General features: G+C 34.5%; 2 long non-coding RNA genes across 3 annotated transcripts in view; one reads left to right on the top strand and one right to left on the bottom strand.

Annotated features, from left to right (window-relative positions):
* Window positions 1-16581, top strand: part of LOC121474715 — an 86007-nt gene extending 69426 nt beyond the window's left edge. For both annotated transcript variants that reach the window (XR_005983490.1, XR_005983488.1), the window contains 2 exons: window positions 13755-13847; window positions 14465-16581. This is a non-coding gene — a long non-coding RNA (uncharacterized LOC121474715). The remainder of the gene's footprint in view (window positions 1-13754; window positions 13848-14464) is intronic.
* Window positions 1-21418, bottom strand: part of LOC121474716 — a 62817-nt gene that overhangs the window by 14294 nt on the left and 27105 nt on the right. The window lies entirely within an intron of this gene.

Raw genomic sequence — 21418 nt, 5'->3', positions numbered from 1 at the left:
TACCAGATTTAGTTTCAGTTTTCAACTTTCCTTTGTAATTTGGGGTCTTTTCTGGTTCCATATGAATTTTAGGATTATTTTCTCCAGCTCTGTGAAAAATGTTGATGGTATTTTGATAGGGATTGCACTGAATGTATAGCTTGCTCTGAGATGCATAGACATTTTAACAATATTTGTTCCTCCAACCCATGAGCATGGAATGCTTTTCCATTTCTTTGTGTCTTCTTAATTTCTCTCATGAATGTTTCAGTTTTCAGAGTACAAATCCTTTACCTCTTTGGTTATGTTTATTCCTTGGTATCTCATGATTTTTGGTGCAATTGTAAATGGGATTGACTCCCTAATTTCACTTTCTTCTGTCTTATTGCTAGTATATAGAAATGCAACTGATTTTTGTGCATTGATTTTGACATGCCACCAAACTTTTCTTATTCACTTAGTATCCTAGTCTGTATTAGGGATTATGCCAGGCATTTGATATTCAAAATTAAGTAAAATGCAGTTCCCAGTCTCACAGATCTTAGTATCTGGAATACAGACAGACATGCAAATAATCCATTCATATTTTTCTAGTACCTGGTTCAGAACCCGGGATACAGAAGGCACATTTAAAAAAGAAAAAGATTGATTGATTGATTGATTTTTAGAGAGAGAGAGAGAGAGAGAGAGAGAGAGAGCAAGGGAAGGGGCAGAAGGAGTGAGAGAATCTCAAGCAGATTCTACATTGATCATGGGGCCCCATGCAGGGCTCCATCCTGCGATCACGACTGAAACAGGTGCCTCGAGAAGGCAATTTAATAGTAACAGAAGTAGCATCACTACTACTAGTATTAGTACAATTATTATTAATGCCTGATGTTTATTAAATACTTAGTATATACCAGGCACTTTCACAAGCAACTTATTCATTTTATTGCTCTTAAAAATGCAATAATGTAAATGCATTATTTTCTCACATTATTGAGGACAAAACTAAAACTCAGATATCCATTGAATCAACATATTGACTTGGCATCATGGCCAGTTCTATCTGGTGATTACAGGGGAAACATCACAGGTGTGCTAAACCCTGAAAAAAGAACACAAGTTCACCAGGAAAAGAATCAAAGCAGTGGAGAAGCAGTGGAGAGGCAAAGGGAACATTCAATGTAAAAAGGCAGGAGGAATAAAAAGGAGAGCAACTATGAAAATTTCAGTCAATCGCAAGTTTAGGGGCAAGATAGAGAGTAAAGATGAGTACTGAGGGGCAGATAGATGGACAAAAAAGGAAAGAAATGTTACTTGCAATACTAAGTTTGAATGGGATAAAAGGAAGGAATTATATGTAGGAGATATTTAAAAGATAAGGGTCACAGAACTTAGTGATATATGAGGCGGGGGTGGGGGCAAAGCTGAGGAAATTCCGGGTTTTTGGCTTGGGTTTACAGGTGGATCATTCAAAAGCACCAATGGGTTCTATGGGATAATGAAAATTTCAGTTTTAGATATGGTGATTTTGAGCTGTCTATCAAATACCCAGGTGATATGATCAACAAATTTATATTCTAGAGCTCAAAAGAGAAAGCTGTATAGGAGGAACAGAGAAATACTATTGGTCCCTATCTCTTAGCCAAAGCCATGGAAATAGATTAGAGCACCTTGTGGGAACACAGGATAATAGGAGAGAATGTAGTGAATGATAAGAAGATGGCAAAGGAAATAAGCCAGCAAAATAGAATGATAAGAAAAGGTAAAAAAATATAAAATAAAAAATGAAGAAGCAAGAGAAAATGGTGTTTTTGAAGTCAAGAGAACATTTCTCTTCCATTGGCCATATCACAACTAAATTGTCCCTCAGTATGAAAATATGCAACCATGCTTCCACTTATGGAATGAATAAATCACTGAAATAAAAGGCATAGCATAGGAATACTATCAACTACATTGTAATAATGGTATATCAGGATAGATGGTAGCTACACTTGTGGTGAACATAGCATAATGCATAGAGAAGTTGGGTCACTATGCTGTATACCTGCAAAGAATGTAACATTGTGTGTCAACTATACTAAAAAAAATTAAAACCAGAAAAACCCACAAAACAACAAACCTCCCCCAAACAACAACAAAAAAGAAAACATACAACCACGTGAAAAAAAGGATAACATCTCAGTAGTAACAGTTAACAGTTAAAAACAAACAAAAAACCCTGTGTTCTTGCTTTACCCTAAAAATAATTTATTTTAATTAAAAACGTGCTAGTCTAGATTCAGTGATGCAAGCTACAGTCCTTTGAACGTTGCCGTTCTCTTAGGTAAGCTACAGGCATTTGATAGGCATTTAAATGCCTGGTTTTTAATTTTTATTTCTTATTTCATAATTAAGTGTTCCAGAAAGCTAAACAGTAGTACATTCGGATGCTATTATGCATAGCACACGGTTTTGTCATAGATATTATTCAAAAATGTTTTTTTTAATGAATAAATGAATTAACACAGGAGTCTATTATTCTAAATCCTTTAAGGGTCACAATTGACTTAATTTTAGAATATCAATCTTAAATGATAACTCTATTTGGCCTTGTAAAAATAAAATGAATGCCTAAAGAATGAAGCATATTTAGAGCAATATGGCCCCAATCCCTACTTTAGAATGATATAAATCAAGTACCTTATTTAAGAAAATGTAAATCTCACAATTCCTTTAGAAGTTAGAACACCTGGGAACAATAACAAGGTATTATATATTTTCGCGTATGACTAGAAAATCACATGCATTTTAAATTTAGATATCTGACAAGGAAGTGTTGCATGTCCATGGCTGGATTAATTTTTGCTCTGTCAGAACCGACCTGGTGCTATAGTTATTTTAAGCTCTAGAAATAAAGGAGTGTTATGGTTGCCAAATACTAGGTGCCATCTAGCGGCCATTGAGAGTTAAGACAAATGTTAAGAAGCACTCCAAAATATTCTGATTATTTCCCTTTTTTTCATGATGAGTTTTATTCATCACTTTCTGAATGACATAATCCATTTCAATCAAGTTTTGAATCCTTTAAGTTTATATTCCTACAAGTTAATCTTGTAGGAATCTGGTTAGAATCTTGGCTGGTTTAACATATCAACTGTGTCAAGAGGTTTTACTTTATTTTAGTGTAAAGGATATTACCCCCAGTACATTCTAATTAAAATAAATCTTAGAGATTATATTGTTTTCCAAAGGTCTCAAATTTGTGTTTCCCTTTTCCTTCCAAAATTAAAGTTGAGTATACATTGGGGATGCCCTACAAAGCTAGGCTAAGGGTCAAACAGAAGGATTTGACTGATATTGATAATTCTCCTATTTAGTACATCTTGATGGTCAAAAGTCAATATCTTTGGATTTATACAGAATATAGGTACAAATTATCATGGAATTCCTTACAATTTTAGAATTTCCAAATTTAAAACTCAAGAGAAATGTACACAAAATATAGTTCTGGTGAATGTTAAGAATTCTATTTTCAAGAACTTGTTGGAAATGAAAGATTAATAAATTATAGTATATCCAATGTTATGTCCTTGATAAACATAATAGTGTGGTGATGTACTACTTGATACTGATGCTTATTCAGATCACAACTAATATCTATAAAGATATAGTAAATGAGATTATAGCTCATTTTACCAGATAAAGGTGAAAATTGAGGAAAATTAACATTATCATCATCTTGACATCCGGGATTTATATACATATACTATATAGTTTTTTTTCATATACTATATAGTTTTGGCCTAACACATTCATTTTATTTTGGCAATAGTTATCACTCATTTTTACTGAGCAGTCATTTCCAACTTGGGAAATTCTACATTAAGAACACGATAAAGCAAAGATTTATTAAGGTTCTCTGATCTGGCCTGGAAGGACATCATTTCTATGTAGCAATCCTGGTGAGCTAATGAGAAATGAAATACTTAGAACCTCTGAAGTGTCATTTGCTTAGTAGAAATTACACATAAAATGTATGGGCAAAGGTCACATTCAACCAGCAAATATTTATTGAATATCTACTATAAGCAAAGAGCTAGGAATATATCTATGAACAATGTAGATAATGGTATCACTTTTAAGGGGAAAATAATTAGGAGTAATATTTAGAAGAGATATTTGATAGACAAATAAAAAATAAATATAACAAAATTTCGGAGAGTAAAAAATAAACTCAAGATGGGTTGGAGAACAGGAGACTAGATGCAAAATAGAAAAATAATTAAGGGTGTATTTAATAATTTATTTGATAATTTGAAAAGGTTGGGATCTACTTATCTAGGCTCTTCTGTAAGCAGTTAGAGATTTATATTCAGTGGTAGTTTGGTGTAATATCCTTTTGGATCACAACTCATGCCATTATAATGAGTTAACAGCTTTCTCTGAGTTTTACAAATCAAATACTAATGAATACAGTAACCCATCACTAGAACTGTGCCTCACTATCTAAAGCATTGAAGAGATCTGTGTAACTAGGATGTTGAAATATTTAACTCAGTAGGACATAACATGAAATTATTTTACCTTTTTTCACCAGTCACTGCCCGAACCACAACTAAGTTAAATCTTATTTTCCAGGATCCCTGGGTGGCTCAGTGGTTTGGCGCCTGCCTTCGGCCTGGGGTGTGATCCTGGAGTCCCAGGATCGAGTCCCGCATCAGGCTCCCTGCATGGAGCCTGCTTCTCCCTCTGCCTGTGTGTCTACCTCTCTTTCCCTCTGTGTCTCTCATGAATGAATAAGTAAAATTATTTTAAAAAATCTTATTTTTTTCCTGATGGGTAGCACATCTCCTAAGAATATCTGAGCAAACCCATAGTTTTCCAGTCATTTACAATTATTAAAAATCTCAGTCACTCTCACTTCAGTTTATCTTCTTTCCAACCTGAGTCAGGGAAAGGGGAAGAATATGGTTTTGCTACTTTACCCTTTATTCTGCCTCTGATTCTAGCTTCTTAAATTTGGAGAAAGGTCAGGGAGAAAGGATTATGGAGAAAGGGCAAAAATACTTTTCCTTAACTGGGCATGTGGTTAAAGTGCTCTGCTGGGTGATGCTGCTTCCCGGAGTATCACTGGTTAACACTATTTGGGAAGTGACCAATGCTCATCTTCCTCTAGGGAATGTCTTACTTAGTCTTGCAGCTGCTCCGACTTAGCCTTGTCCTACTTCCAGTAGTTCCAGAAGCTCACTCTCAACTTCTTGTTGCTGGGTCCAAACAATATAATTCAAGTTCATGTTTCGTTAGCTGTGTCCACTTAATCACTAGGATTAGTGATGCACTCTTGCCATGCCAAACAGTGGGAGCAGTAGTTTTGTTGATTTGGAGGATGTGGGACACAACAAATGCTAACTTTAGAGAGTGCAATGGAGGTGACTTGAATACTAATGATTCCAAAACTAAAGAGAGAATATTGGTAGGTGGGTATTGTAATGGAGATTAATAAGTGTGACACATGAAATCGTTGCCCACCTATGATCAAAGTGATCTTTGACTCCCTAATATATTAGGCCTTTTCAATGCCCATCATAGCCCAGAAAACACAATGGGGAATAAATAGTGCCATTTTAATTTTTTAAGTTAAAGAACCACCAATTGTTTTCCAGGTTCAAGACACAAGATAAGCCATCTAGGAGGTATAAATATTCCTAAATAATGTATTTATATAGATATGTTTAATTTATCAATATTATACAGTGACAATTTAATTTCCCAGGATATGACTAGTTAATCATTAATTCTTTTAAACTCCTGTACACTGGAGTACCTGGATAGCACAGTCAGTTAAGCATCTGATTCTTGGTTTTTGCTCAGGTCACAATCTCAGGGTCATGAGAGTGAGTCCTGTGTCGGACTCTATGCTTAAGATTCTCTGTCTGTGTGTCTCCCTCTGTCTCTCTCTCATAAAAAAATAAACTACTGTACACCTCCCTCCCTCCCCCCTTCTGCTCTCTCCTTGCTTTCAGTATATTTGGTTAAACAATAGTCAGGGTTAATATTGTTAAGACTATGTAACTCTTCTCCATGCCAAGCTTACCAAAATAATGAACTAGATTATCTTTTTCACAAAGAACATTTAATGTTTTTCATTTGCTTAGTTATATAGCTACTTATTAATTTTAATGATGAGTGATGTAGTTATCACTAACTTTTTTACCCCACCTTTCAATATATCTATCAAATGCCTAACAATATTTTTTCAAATGTTCAAATTCATCTTAGGTCCATTTGCTTTCCTGGGAAAGGCCTTCCCCTTCTATCTTCATCCCTGTCAGGTTGGGACTGATTCTGTCTAGGCTTAGAATAGAACTGCCATCCTTGGACTTTCCTTTACCAATTTTCTATTTTGGATCACCATTACCTAAATCCTAGGTTTTACCTATTTTAAGTTTATTTTTGTATTTTGCCAATATTTACTCTTTATTCGGTTTTTAAGAGAAGATATATTGGGAATATATTCTTTTGTCCATGCCCATCAGAAAGTTTTGTTGGTTATTGATAGTTTGACTGATTATATTTGTCAAATATTAAACTACTTGCCTGCAGAGATTTGAAAATATTGCCTCATTATTTTCTAATTTCTAGCATTACTTTTGAGAGAATTTGAACTGCATTCTGGATTTCAGTTATTACTTGTGACTTGTCTTGTGTCTATCACTCTTTGGATCCTCTCTTTATTCCTTTACTCAGAAAATCTTTATGGTTTTCTGAAATGTCTTAATTATGTACCTTGTCCTGGATCTGCTTTCATTCACCATATTAGGAGGAGTGTGACCTCTATGGATAAGGAAGGATAACAGAGAACCTCAGAAGAAAAATTAGGAGCCACACGGACCTAGTTACTCTGAATAAGACCACCATCTCCAGCAGCCCAGGTGGCTCAGCGGTTTAGCACCGCCTTCAGCCCAGGGTGTGATCCTGGAGACTCGGGATCAAGTCCCACGTTGGGCTCCCTGCATGGAGCCTGCTTCTCCCTCTGCCTGTGTCTGTGCCCCTCTCTCTCTCCGTGTCTCTCGTGAATAAATAAATAAAATCTTAAAAAAAAAAGACCACCATCTCATTTCAAGGTCACAGCTCATGCTTCTAATCACCATGTTTTTCATGGGGCTCTTGGGGCAATTGTCTTACTATTTTTGCTTTCTCTCTTTTTTGCTTTACCTTATGACTGCCTCAATTCTACTTAAGTTAGTTACTAATATTCCTCCTGATACCTAGCTTTCAAAGTTGTATTGAAAGCTTTCATTCATTTTTCACCTCTTCCCCTAATTTTATTTTTCCTTTTTGTCTAACACTTTATTATTTCTTTAATTTTAGTGGAGTTTAAGTAGTTAGAGGAGATAAACATGAGAACCCAGTCTATTATGCTTAAGCAGATGTTGTAATTTAATTTTTAAAGGGGAGGAGCCAACGTACTTAAATCTTCCTAATGCTAGCCTTAAAATACACTTTCTATCTGTTCCCCAAATATAAAGAGGAGGGTAGAGCACAATACTATGGAAACTTTTATTTTTTTTTTAATTTTATTTATTTATTCATGATAGACATAGAGAGGCAGAGAGAGAAGCAGGCTCCATGCCAGGAGCCTGAAGCAGGGCTTGATCGTGGAACCAGGATCACACCCTGGGCCAAAGGCAGGCACCAAACCGCTGAGCCACCCAAGGGTCCCCCTATGGAAACTTTTAAAAGAAGAAGTCTTTCTTCAAAACTTCCTGCCTTTCTTCCACTACCATTCCTGTGCTCCATGGCATTTCCCTTCTTTTCCTAGGAGATATTTCCACTATCTATGTTGCTTTTGTTTTAAACAATTTTATTGTACCTCTTTTTTACTTCCCAGAATGTGTTTTCTCTTTCTAATAACTACCTAAAGTAATCTTACTTTATATTGCTTTGTCTCCAGAAAAAGTTATTATACTTACCTAATTTTAAGAATATCGGAATGTGTATAATCCACTTTAGAAGGATTTATACCAAAGAGACAAAGTTAGTAATATTTCATAGCATACTTGTAGATATTTAAGTGAGTTCCTCATTTCTTTATTCTCAAATGAGACAAGACATCTCAGAGAAAAGGGACCAATGTGTTTCCTCACTTAGCCAGATAGTATAGCAATGATGAGAATAGAAATTTAAATAATTGACCAGAAAAATCTCCATAATCATGCACAGCCAACCTTTTATTCCTTTGGTCCCAACATAAAAAAAGACAAACATGATAATAAATAAGTAGAGCCAACATTTCTCACAGCAGTAAAACTGTATTAAATTTATACTGGCATTAATCAGGTGTGATCTAGAGTGCTAAATACATTATTCACACAGATATTTGTGGGCTCTGATTCAGTAGAGCATTATTCCCACAATGACACCTTATGTTATCATGAAGACAATTGAGCTAAAAATAAATTAATAAAGTGCCATGCAAATATAACTGAATCATTTGGGCTTTTTATTATCTAACACCCACTGTATAATAATAATAAACCTTTGTATTTATAAATTGGCTTTCTCCAAGAAACTAAAAAACTTTCTAGACATAGTTTTAATATGCATGTTTTGCAATTACAATAAGACATGAAAAAAAATATGGTGTCAAATAGCAATTTTACTTGTTTATCACCTCTTTAATAAGCAAATTGTATTTTTGCAACAAAAACATTAGGTATTGTAGAAATGATTTAAAATGGTTTAGAATGTTATTTAAAGCAACATCTATATAACCAGTTGTGTTTTTAAGTAATGAGCTATGAGTGCTAGTGACAGACTTTAACGGGTTGTTTAACTTAGATCAACCATCTCCTTTTTCTCATCTCCCACCTCTGGGTAGAAAACTGACATATTTGTAAATATAAACAATTTAGTCATTGTTGAATTATTAGCTCTGTGTATGCACCTCTTTGATCAAAATGCTCAATGCAACTACAATGACTGATTTGAGCATCTCTCTTTGGAAGTTATTTCAACCACAAATTCAATGGAATGATATTTGTATATATTGAAACTTTCTAGTTTAAGCATCATACATACCCACATAAAGCAAATAAGCAAATACCCAGAATGGGAAAGTACTAGGCAATATGTTCAATAATGTCATTGGGATTCTCTTCCTATGCCTGGAAGAGTTTCACCAAGTAGAGCTAGTCTATTTTGGGATACATAACTTTTCTGAAAATGCAATCACTTTAGTAGAAAATTTCTTGGTTGCCTTCTGGGATTTTTATCTATGCTTATTATTACTGGAGAAAACAAACCAGTTAGTGTGAAAGAAGAATGGTAATGTTTAAAGATATATTACTCCCCAGACTTTCTAAGAATTCCTCAAAGTCTAAAATCTTGAAAATCTTATATAACTCTGATCTATTCAGTGTTTTCTGAGCATATATGGACAAAAGCCTCTGCTAGGAACTAGGCTTAAGATATGCTTTATGGTCATTGAAGAAATACATTCCAAATACACACTAGCTTGAAGAAAAACCTCATTAAAATATTAAAGCAATATAAATAATGTTTGAAATGATAGACTAAGGATGGTCTTTTTGTTCCAGAGAGCCTTATGAATTAATTTTTGTTAAAATAATTAAACAAGGAGACCATTAGACTGAGGTGGCTCTAATGCCATGGCAACCTATTAAGCAAACCAAACTCTAAGCCTGTAAATAAATGCCTCAAGGTTATGAAATAAAAACCCAAGAATAATAAATTATAAACAGACAACTAGGTTTTGTGCTACAGCCAATCAGTTTCCTTTCTTTGCTTCCACCTTTTCTTTATAAAAATCTTTCCCGAAGTTCCTGCGGATGGAGTGCTCCTAATCATTTGTTTGGCACTGCCAGATTAGAATCAATTTTTGCTCAAATAAACTCTTAAATGTTTAATATGCCTCAGTGTATGTTTTAACATTTCCAATGAATTTGTTTGATCAATTTTAATTTGAAATTTAAATAGTTTGGAAAATAGTTCTTTGAAACTTTGAAAAAATAGTTACATTAGCTACATCAATCTATGCAAAAAGGAAGACTAGCTCAAAAACTATATTCAATAGCTAACATTACTGTCCTGTTACAATTCAGAGGAAAGCTTGATGTCATATTTTTGCATCACTATTCTAGTAATAGATCTACTTGCTCCTAAAAGTATTTATTAATTTGTTCATAAAACAGTATTTTTTTCTTTTTGCATATAAAGCAAATAGCTAACCAGTGGAAAAACAATCCAGAATATTGTATAAGAGAACATAAGGCATAGTTTGATTCAGGAGGATTCAGAAGGGCTATTCCCAGAACAACCCTGGAAGTAATTTATTGAACTATCTTATTGAGTGGATACATTATTGTAGAGGAGCAAAACATAGGAGTAAATAATCCATGAATAATCAAAGAAATGTGGTAAGGCTTAAAATTTTTGTCATCTTGTCAGTTGACTCAAAACATTGCCCTCAGAAATGTGTTTTACCCCCTTATTGAGTAGTTTCTCTTAAGTATGTCAAAATGTTAGATTTTTAATTTAGTGTTACTTCTTTTTAAATAAGAGCCCACACAGAGCTGATGTAGGTTGTCACTTTCTGGAGCATTGTGTTAATTTCATAATTACATAGTCTTGTATGACTGTATTTCAGAGGATGTCAGATTATTTTATTTTTTGTATTTCTAGTCACTTAGAATTTTTGCTGCTTATATGAAAGGCCTTAATGGCTATAGCCAACTTCCAATTGAAAGATATTGCATTCCACCAGTAGTTGTAACTCAAACTGTGAAATATCTTTGTCTCAGTGACCGGAGTCTCTTGTTTCAAGAGACTACACTAGTAGTTCTAACATGCCTGTTTTATTTAAACCCAGGTGTCCCTGACATCATCTAAATCACTCTAAGAATCTCATTGGTGGAAGGGGGCTTGGAGGCTACCTAATGCAATTTCTATCAGACAGAAATCTCCTCTATCCAAGACTGAAGTGCATGGCAGAGAAATGTGACAGCTCACCTACGATGGAATGCCCCTAATAGGAAGGGGTATTTGTTCATCCATTCCTCAATTCCTTTAGTCACTCATTCGTTTATTTAAGTGTTCCATCTTACAGTGTCTAATACATCTTTAGAATTTTAAATTTAAGGGTAATTAAAAATAATCATTATCTCACAAGTGGTCCTGTTCAAAAACCATCCTGGATGATAGGATCATGGTATGTATATTTTAAGGTCGAAGACAAATTAAAAATAAAAATTTTCCCTGTTGAAATTAAGGGAAAATATGCCTTCCTACCCATTTCTTAGGGCATTTTTATAAACTTGTAATTGTAAATTCTTTCTCTGCCCCTTCCAATGTATGTAAATATTAAAAAGCCTCTTTCCGGTTTTACAATCCAGGAATGTCTTCCTCAAGGACCTGAAAGCCATCCCTTTGGAATCTAAATACCAAGAGCGACAGTGCACCATCTCCTCATTTCGGTGGGAGGTAGGGGTCCAGCTCCAAGGTGCAAAACTAATCACCTGTCATAAAAATGTGAGAAAGATTTTTTTCCTTTGTATAAACCCAATTATCAGGTAAATTTAGGATAAACTGTATGACAAATGGTGCTGTCAAGTTCTCTTACTTGAGGACTAACTTTTACTTATATTGAAAACATATGTAATGAGTTGTAGCTGCATGGCTATATAAAATGGCCAGGTTTCTTTCTATCTTTGCACCTCTTAGTGGATTTCCTGTGATGTGCATCACATTCTGGTTTAATGCTTATTTGATAATAAAATTATTTTCTTTCTTTTCTACCACTGTGGAGAAGTTTTTTCAAGTGGGAAGATTTCGCTTTCAATTATATTATTTCCCCTACAATATTCCACTGTTTCCCAAATAGAGCTGTGCATATGACTCATCTGAGGGACTTAAAAACATATTCCTTCCACAGATCTGCTGACTTAGAATTTCTCAGGGAAAAAAAAAAGAATTTCTCAGGGCATAAGAATTTATGTTTAAAAATAAATGCTTCCTGATGATTCTAATGGATGGGTATTAGAATCTTGAACCAATTTGATTATTTGTATTGACATATAAATAAGTTCAGGCATATGAGACAGTTTGTGTAGAACAAAAAAGATAAATTCTTTGAGAGCAGGGGATCTACCTTATTTGAATTTGACTCCTATATACAATCAGGTGTTAATGGTGCTTGGCAGATACTGGTGACTCAATAAATCTTGCTTTGTTTGTTGGCATTTTGACAATGCGAGGAGGAAAAAAAATTATAATCTCCCTCATAATTCTAATTTCTCTCTTCTATCCATATTTAGACTAATCTTAGATTCCTGATGTTCCCCCTTAAAGCTCCATCATCCTTTATTAGTGTACTACTTAGCATATCACATTATAAACTTATTAAGCTTCCAAAACTTAAACCCTATCCTGAATTATTATTATTCAGGCCCATCTAGTTCAATTGTATTTAATTATATAAGAAACCAAATAAAGCAAAATTAAACTTTTGAATCATTTTTCTTACTTTTCTGGTAGCTGTTAAAAGTGATAGTGCTATAAAATATTTCCACTTATATGGCATCTTTTATTTAAAAAGTTCACTCATTTATTAATGTAATGCCATGATCTGTGAGATTCACAGACATCATACTCATGTTATGACTGGGTAAATTTATTTCGTACAGTAACTTGTGCTGGGAATATAAATAAGAAAGAAATAATATTTTTCTTTAAATATTTAATTAAAACATTTGAACTTGCCAAATAACTGTCAATATTCAAATTTATTTCTAAGCTTTTCTCCATCACCCTAACATAAGTCTTATTATGACAAACTTTTCCAAATTACCCTATACATTTATGCCTGGGTTTATTATTAGCAATATCTGTTTATAATTCTGCCCCAATTCTTCATTAAACAATGGGCAACCGAATCCTATAAAAAGGATCGAAGTGTCACAACCATTTATTGGTTGCAAATAAACTACATTATGTAATTTTAGCCGTTTCTCTAAAAGATTTCCTGGGTTGAACTCATCAGAATTACTCATTGTTAAAGTAGCACCTCAGGGTTTTTAGTTCTTGGACTCTATTTTATAAATATACAAAATATATGTATGTATATAAATACATACATATATTTAAAACTGGGGTTTATTTGGAGTAAATGATAATTATCCATTTTTTTTGCTGATATGTGTGTACATGTATGCATATGTTTTATAAATTGTGCTTGTTTATGCAACTTCCAAAAGAATCTTCAAATGCACTCTGACCAGGTGGAAAATTACCTAATTAACCAACAAGGTCTGACAGACTGGGAGGTTATCAGGAGATAATCACAGCCCTGGGGTGCTATGAGGACTGGGTGCTGCAAACGTGCCTCTAATTCCCCAAGGGTGTGATTAGCTCAAGATAACAATGCTCCCTTGAGTTGTTTTATTGCTTTTATAAAAAGCCTTTGTTTTGGAGAAAATGTTTATTTTTATGCAGGAGGAGAATGAAGTTGACAGTCTAGACTATTGAGTAAATAGCAGTTACTTCTGACTTGTGGTACACACCTTGACAAATCTCCTCATTTAAAATGCTTCTCAGCCAGTCCAGATAGTTTGACTACCTCAGTAATTCTGCAGTGAAGCCTAAAGCCCAACTTCCAGATAGGACAAATGTAAAATTATGTTTTCAAGGTAATTGTACGGGTCTTCTAAAACTAAAAAGTCACCAATTTTATAGACAGAATAACTGCATATGAAAAACTAACCAATCTTTTTTTTTTTTTTTTGCAGAAAATCAGAAAAATGTTTGGGGTATTCAAATGAATAGTCTCAAACTCCATGATCCAAGAGATCAGCTGATTTGGGAAATACAAATGAATACAGGTGAAATTATGAGACAGACATCAGAAAGATTTACTTTCCTTTGACGTCTCTCTGTTTTCTCCCAGAAATCCAACCCTTGTGGCTTCCCAGTTCAAACAGAATAAAATCCAAACTTTTCATTATGACCTGCACATGGGCTAGCCCCAGTGACTTCTCAGTCCCAATCTCTTCCCTCCTTCATGATGTTCTGGCTCTGCCACTCTTTTCGTTCACTTGAAAAGGCCAAGCTTGTCTTGGGGAATCTGAACTTGCTTTTCTCTCTGAAATGGAACATTCTTTCCACAGGTCTTCATTTGGCTGCCTCTTGTGACTATTCAGTCTTAACTAAACCATCTCAGAGAGGCCACCTACCTAAAATGATCATCTCTCATTGCCCTGCTTCAGTTTTTTCATTGCACATCTATTAAAATTGTATTAATTTGATTGTTTGTATTTGCCAATGAATATAAGATCATGAGGCTGGAAACTTTCTCTTCCTCACACTAATAAATAGAAATATGGACATATATTCAATTTTTTACCATAATATACATTTTTAATTGCCTATTTATCATCTATACTCTTTCCTTCTTCCTAACAGTACTTATAGGTTTCATCTTTTGTTTTCTGTCTTTCAGCTGACCTGTGTCAGGACAAGCTGGTTCAATGCTCTAGGCAACGCATCCCTTTGAGCAGAGAGCAAGGAAAGGGCATGTGATCCAATTTGAACCAATGAGACTTGATGAGGGATTTGGGAGAGACTTCTTTGAAAACCCTTTTCCACCTTCTACAAGAGCTTCAAAAACAGCTTTATTTTTGTTCCTCTGATCACTGTCAGTAGGAGTCCTAGTATTCACACGAGTGACAAGAAAGTCCTCCATTTTATGAAAAGGTGTTTATATCATATACTAGATATAACTTCATCACAGTGAAGATTGTGAAACTGAATTTTCATGGGAGTATACATTTGTTGTAGAGTTATTTCATTTCAGCCTCTAGGATCCTTTGATTCAGAAAAGCAAAGAGTGATGTTACCTAGAAGGTCATCCTATGAGCACAAACAAAACCAGGCAAATAAGATCATAAAGAAATCATTACACAATCGCTATTTGTTTATTTATGTAAACAGTGCTTCACATTCTATTCTGCAAACTCTTAGTGAGTTTATTACATTTTGATTTCCTATCTTTATTAGCAGTGTAGATTACTAAATCAACTATTTAAGAGTACTAAATAAACAGTTTTAACTGCTGTGGCATACCAGAAATAAATATAAAACTCTCCAGATATTTAGGCCAACTTTTGAATCAAAAAGTCAATATTAACAGGGAAAGTTTAGATATCAAGAGGCCTGATATCTGAAAACTAAACATGTGAATGTTGGTAAAATAAATGAGAACTGAAAGAAAGATGTATTTGGAAAAATAAATATGAACTCAATTTTAAATAGGGAACTAATCATTTAATTTTAGAAATAGAGAAATATATATAATAGATGATATAAACAAAAAGGCTAAGCAAACTATGTAAGAGTACTCTTATTTGCATAATGCTCCTCCCCCCTTAAAAAGTTCTATGCCTTATTTGTCCACACTAAAAGGTGATGTATAAAATATTTACTAATAAAGTCTTGTAGCTTTGAATAATAATGATAGTAGTTAATGTTTATTGAATATTTACTGTGTGCCAGGTATTGTTGTTTACTCAAATTATGGAGCAAGGGACAGTGACTTGGCAAGTACAAGGGAAGGGCCAAGATTATGAACTCAAGCAATCTGGCTCCAAAGTACTCCTGTGTAATTAAATTGTGTGAAACCCAAGGCAGATTTGTAAACAAAAAGTAACAAAGCAGATTTTCAGCCAATGAAGAATACAATGTGTCTTTGGACATGATCCTAACCATCTATCCAACCTCACCAAATGTTGAATTAATCATTAACTTTTTCTGATGCAAGAGCCATAAAATGACTCTGGTTTTCTTAAGAACAATTTTCATAATTTCTTAGATCCTGTTAATATTCTCTTTGATCCACAAAATTGTCTCGACTCCTTCCAACTTTTTCAGTTACTCATATTAGGCAAAGAAAGGTCAAACACATTACTGTTTGCTTGCATACCTAGCGGATTGCACCACACAAATAACCTTCCCATGGAAACCAAATTAAAGTAAATCTTAAAAGGAGGAGTTGGCATCATAAGATTGAATGAGAAGGGCGCATCTATGTTATTCTTCCTACAAGCCCCAATACCTTAATCTAATCATGAGAAAATGTCAGACAAATCCAAATTGAGAGACATTCTATAAATACTAGACAATTACTCCTTAACAGGAGATTAAGTACAGTTTGGTATTGTACCTGAACAGATTCTGCAACAGAAAAATGCACCAGTGGAAAACTGGGAGAAATCTGAAGTCTGTAATTGAGTTAATAGTTTTATATCAATGGTAACTTCGTAGTTTGATAAATGAAAGATGGTTATAAGAATGTAAAAAATAGGGGAGATGAGTCTGCATTGGCTCTCTTAGATGTTGGGATCAGGTTTATTACCTAGCTTACCCTGGAGATACGCAGGCACAGTTAGGATGTAAAGTTCACCACATGATTCTAACAGCCTATTTGTTCAGGACCTATGCACATGTGCAATTGCGTATGACTCAGGAAATACAAGTTGCTCTGAGAAACAAAGTTAGAGAATGCTTTTTATTTGTTCTTCATATTATGTACTTCATCTAAATGACTATGATTTTTTTTTCCTTGTTCCTAAGGATCTAAAAATAACACTACTCCTGGATCCTCCATAAAGTAGCTATAAAATCATATTTGTTCATTCATACAGTTCATTATATGTTGGTAATATTGAAATATAGGCCTTTATTCTTCCTTCAACAACATCTCACCGTCTAAACTGCAAACATCTGCTAAATTTACCTTACCTCCCCCTCCGTCTGTCTCACTTCATACCTATGTTCTTTCTGTAAGAAATCATCTAGTCAAAGTAAACTAAGAATACAATTTTTACCTTAGGTTTTGATTTTATTATCCATTTTCTTTATATTTATTTTCTTCTTGTAATACATAAGAATATATAAAAATATCGCTAATCACTTAAGAACTAAAACTCATCAAATAAAATATAATGCTAAACATTTATCATCAGGTAATAATGTTTCAATTTCAAATCCCATCAAGTTCTCATTTCTGAAATGCTGTTGCTGAGAGACTCTTTCCTGCATTATTGTTAAGTGACCCTGTTTGCTTCATGATTAGTCACAATTTACATCTTTTCTGAAAATGGCATAAAATAATGTGCAAATTCTCTAATGCATTTGCAAGAAAAATATTTTCTTTTAATGACTCCTAATGAACCCCTGTTTTATGCAGGGTGTGAAAAGTTGCCAAGATGTGTAAAACAATTAGGATGACAAAGCATGAGTTTTAAAAGCCATTTTGCTTGTGCAATGTGTGTGAAAATCCAGAATAAGTCCTAAGGGAAAAATTAATTTTAATAATCTTTTCTTCTTGCCTGAAGATTGTGTAAAACTAAGGCACAAAGAACTGTGTGTCAATGGATCAGGAATAATATGAGAGTTTGATCTTGTAGAATAAATCTATTTTATCATCAACCTGTTACTTTACACTTGAACTGCAAGGACATTTGGTTATTTACTAGAGTAACCATATGATATGTGTCCTACTAGTGCAATACTAGGTAAAAAGTAAAAAAAGTGAAATCTTAAATAATTTTTCTTCAAGTGAATTTATTTACTATTATGGAACATTGTTTATGTCATAAACTCATTGATAATTGAAACCTAATCTTTGAAGCTCCTCACCTTCACAGATTAAAAGATAGTTAGATGTTAAAAGTATTTTGATGGGGCACCTGGTGGCCCAAATGGTTAAGTCTTCAGCTCAGGTCATGATCCCTGTGTCCTGAGATCATGCCCCCGCATCAGATTCCCTGCTCATTGGGGAGTCTGCTTCTCCTTCTCCTTCTCTCTCTCTCACAAATGAATAAATAAAAAAACTTGAAAAGTACTTTGATTTTATACCTTTAAATAAAAAGTATCCCATGAAGACTTAATGATCTAATTCCAGATAACCTTTATTAATTACAAATCTTGAAAATATTCCAGAAGCTACAATACATGACTTTCTCATGAGATGGTTATTCCTGAAGCCAAACACTATATTTAGCAGGACGTTTTTATATGATCTTAAGAGTTAAAAAACAATGATGTAGTACATCATCTAAGGTGGAAGTCTTCAAGAAAACTTCCAGAATATTTGATTTTTCTAACAGCTTTCTTCTTTATCTTTGGTTCTACACTTAAATTCCAAAAGAACCAAATGATGGAAGCAATTTTCACAGTAGGTCACCAGATATTAAACAATTGAGGCACAATAGAGGACAGAGTTTGAATAATATCACAGACAGTATTGGTAGCTGTGTGAGAATGTGAGAATAAATTTCTGGTTAAGAATTTACACCTAGAATCATTAATTTGCACTCTAATCCCAACTTTGCCCAACTGAGACTTTGGCCAACTAATATATCCTCAGTTTCCTCAACAATAAATGTGGAATAATTATAAATAGTCCCTATTTTATTGGGTCATTTTGTGATTACATAGCATACTTGCAACTTAGTCAAAACTGTGTCTTCATAGTGGCTATAAAATGGTTAAGTCTTAGGATTTTTGACAGAAGGAGGGTGGGAATTTTAATGCTTCTATGTAATAGGAAAAGCATCATAGCATTCATAAAATGAGAAAATCTTATGGTGGATTTCAAATAAGATGCTCTCTTTCTACCGAAAGTCATGGCAGATAGGTCTTGCCAGTGTTATGAAGCTTCATAATGACTGTAGAGTAGGATTGCCCTTGGAACAGATAGGGGCATGCCTGAAAAGGAGCTCTCCTAATGGTCTGCCTCTTGATCTTGATGATAGTTATATAAATGTGTTCACATTGTGAAAATCTATTAAGCTGTGCACTTATAATTGGTGCACTTTTTGAATTTATGCTATACTCAGGTCAAAGTTTATAGTTTGTACCTCCCAACTATCCTCCTTATATACTTATTTTCCCATTCTTATTCCAATTTATTTACCATTTATTCTTTCCCCCGGCAAGCAAATCCTATGAAATTCTTGGATTTTCTTGTCTCTGTTGTCTGTTTTGTTTCTAATCAGATTCTGTGTCCAACCACTTAGGTAGCAGGGCAAGACTTAGACTAGAAAACCAAATACTGAGTCAAGTGATTTTCAGACTCTTTATTACAGCTGAACCTCTTATTTCATCACTAATTACCAGGCCCAAAATTTCCATGTTGCTTATGTGTTCTATAATTGAAAATTCTTACGGATGTAGCCTGTCAAAGCATGGACCTAGGGAAGAGGATCACAAGAGACAGCATGAAGAACTGGCGATTAAGCATAGAATATATCAAGATAACAAGAGCATAATACGGTCCAATTTACACAGAAGAAGATGGACATATAAGAAAATGAACACCTTCTCACTAAGCTGAATGTCATGAATTTCTTTACTTTGGCTCGATTTTTTTGGGGGGAAATTACTGGAGAACTTCCTTACTAATTAGCATTAATATTTAAATGTTATATAGTAATCAAAACAAATTTATTAAGAGCACAAATTAAAATTAGAATATTTTACTAATAAATTTGAAAAGATAATGTCACTATCAGTGTAATTATTCATTACACTCTAAAATAGTGATGGGGTATAGGACTTGCTACTCCAAATTATGACACCTTTGCATATTGAATAAACTAAGCTGATGGAGATTGAGAACATGGCAGAAGTAAAAAAGTCACTCTGACCTACCTATACTGTCTTCTTCCCTGAAACAGGCCATAAAATCCTCCCATGACAGGTGCCCTTGTATATATAAAGGAAAGGAACATTTTTTTCTCCAAAGACAAAGGGACACCAAGAAGAATCTAAATGATAGGGCTTGCTAAATTTTACTACAACGACTTCATACTTCCTTACCTATCATATTCCTACCCAACTCCACTCCCCATCAAATCTAGTATAAAAATACAGGTCCGTGTCTTTGGGGCTTCGTTTCCTTATGAAGGCTCCTGTATCATATAATGATATGTACATTCTTTTTTCCTTGTAATCGGTCTTTGTCAGTTTAATTTTTAAACCTAACCAGGAACCCTAAGAGGGTTGAGGAAAACTCTTTCCTTGCTGCAACAGCTAAAATTGAGCATGTATCAAGCACCCCTTAGAAGCCAGAAGCTGGGTTAATTGCTTATTTGTTTATTTCAGCTTCATTGCAAAATTGTAGGATATATCTATCATATCTACTTGAGAGAATGGAAATAAGACCCATATGGTATTAATGAACAGTCCCATTCTCAAGCTGCCTAATTGTAATCTTACCTTTCTTTAAAATACTGTTCCAAAAGGAGCAACAATATACAATAATTGAAAACAATATTCTAGACCTTCGGTGTGGCCTGGAGTCAAAATTTTTTTCTTGAACTCAGGAAAATACAAGAGCACAAATTAAAAGTTAAGAATTTTCAGATATGTAGGAGATTAAAATCAGGATATTTCTTTGTACCTTCTTATGCTAATAACTTCAAAAATGTCAATGAAATAGATGATTTGGGGGAAACTATACACTGTATAAGTACATATATTTTTACTTCATATATCCCAGATCTGGAGGTGAATTAGCAGACAACCTGGAATTGCAAAAGATGTAGACCAAAATAGCCCCAAGGAAAGTCTGCTCTCTCTGGCGAATGACCAGGGAAGGGACAGCCTGGCAAGATGGAAAGCTTTTAGAAAATAGCTGCTCTACTCCAGCTAAGCACCACTTATAAAATGGTAGCTCCATTTCCATTGACACTAGCATAGACCGTGTGGGAGCTGAGAATTCCACCCATGCCAAGCCTTAATGAAGTGTTCCAACCCCTCCCCAACTGGTATCAGTTGAAGGCCAGGAAGGGAGCCAATAATTTGACTGCTGTCACGGATGAGGCCAATCCCTGTGGAGTTAGTGGAGACTCCACCAGCATAACTAGGTGCCCCTTCCATCCTTCCTGGGGTGTATCAAAGGAAGCCTCATGGAGCGTCAGGCTTTTCACCATTGCCCAGCAGTAATGAGGTCCCTCCTTTCCCTCATGTCGTCAATAGAGGTCATGGGGAGCTATAGGGAGGCACTCCTACCCCTCCCAGGTAGAGAGATATTGATGAGGCTGTGGCAGTTCCATTTCTCATGAACTGGTGACAGGGTAGACCCAGAGATAGAAAAATAATGTTTGAGACTATGTCTATTTGTCAGATGTCAGAGACTGAAAGAGAACGCTAGGGATCAGAAGCTTCTGTCACAGCTGCTACAAGAGGGAGCCATACCTTACAAGGCTGTGCCAGTACTTGGGAACACTTCAACAACAACAACAACAATGACAACAACACCAAACCAGAACTTAGGATCAGGAGTATGTAATAATTTTTCTTAATAGTGACTTTATCTGGATCATCTGCTTTTCCTAACTATTAAAAACAATCTAATGATATATCTTGTTTGGTGCTAAAAAGACACAGC

The sequence above is a fragment of the Vulpes lagopus genome, chromosome 13 (assembly GCF_018345385.1).
Source record: "Vulpes lagopus strain Blue_001 chromosome 13, ASM1834538v1, whole genome shotgun sequence".
NCBI classification, from domain to species: Eukaryota; Metazoa; Chordata; class Mammalia; order Carnivora; family Canidae; genus Vulpes; species Vulpes lagopus.
Note: the sequence above shows the minus strand (reverse complement) of the source record. Positions and strands in the feature narration are given on the sequence as shown.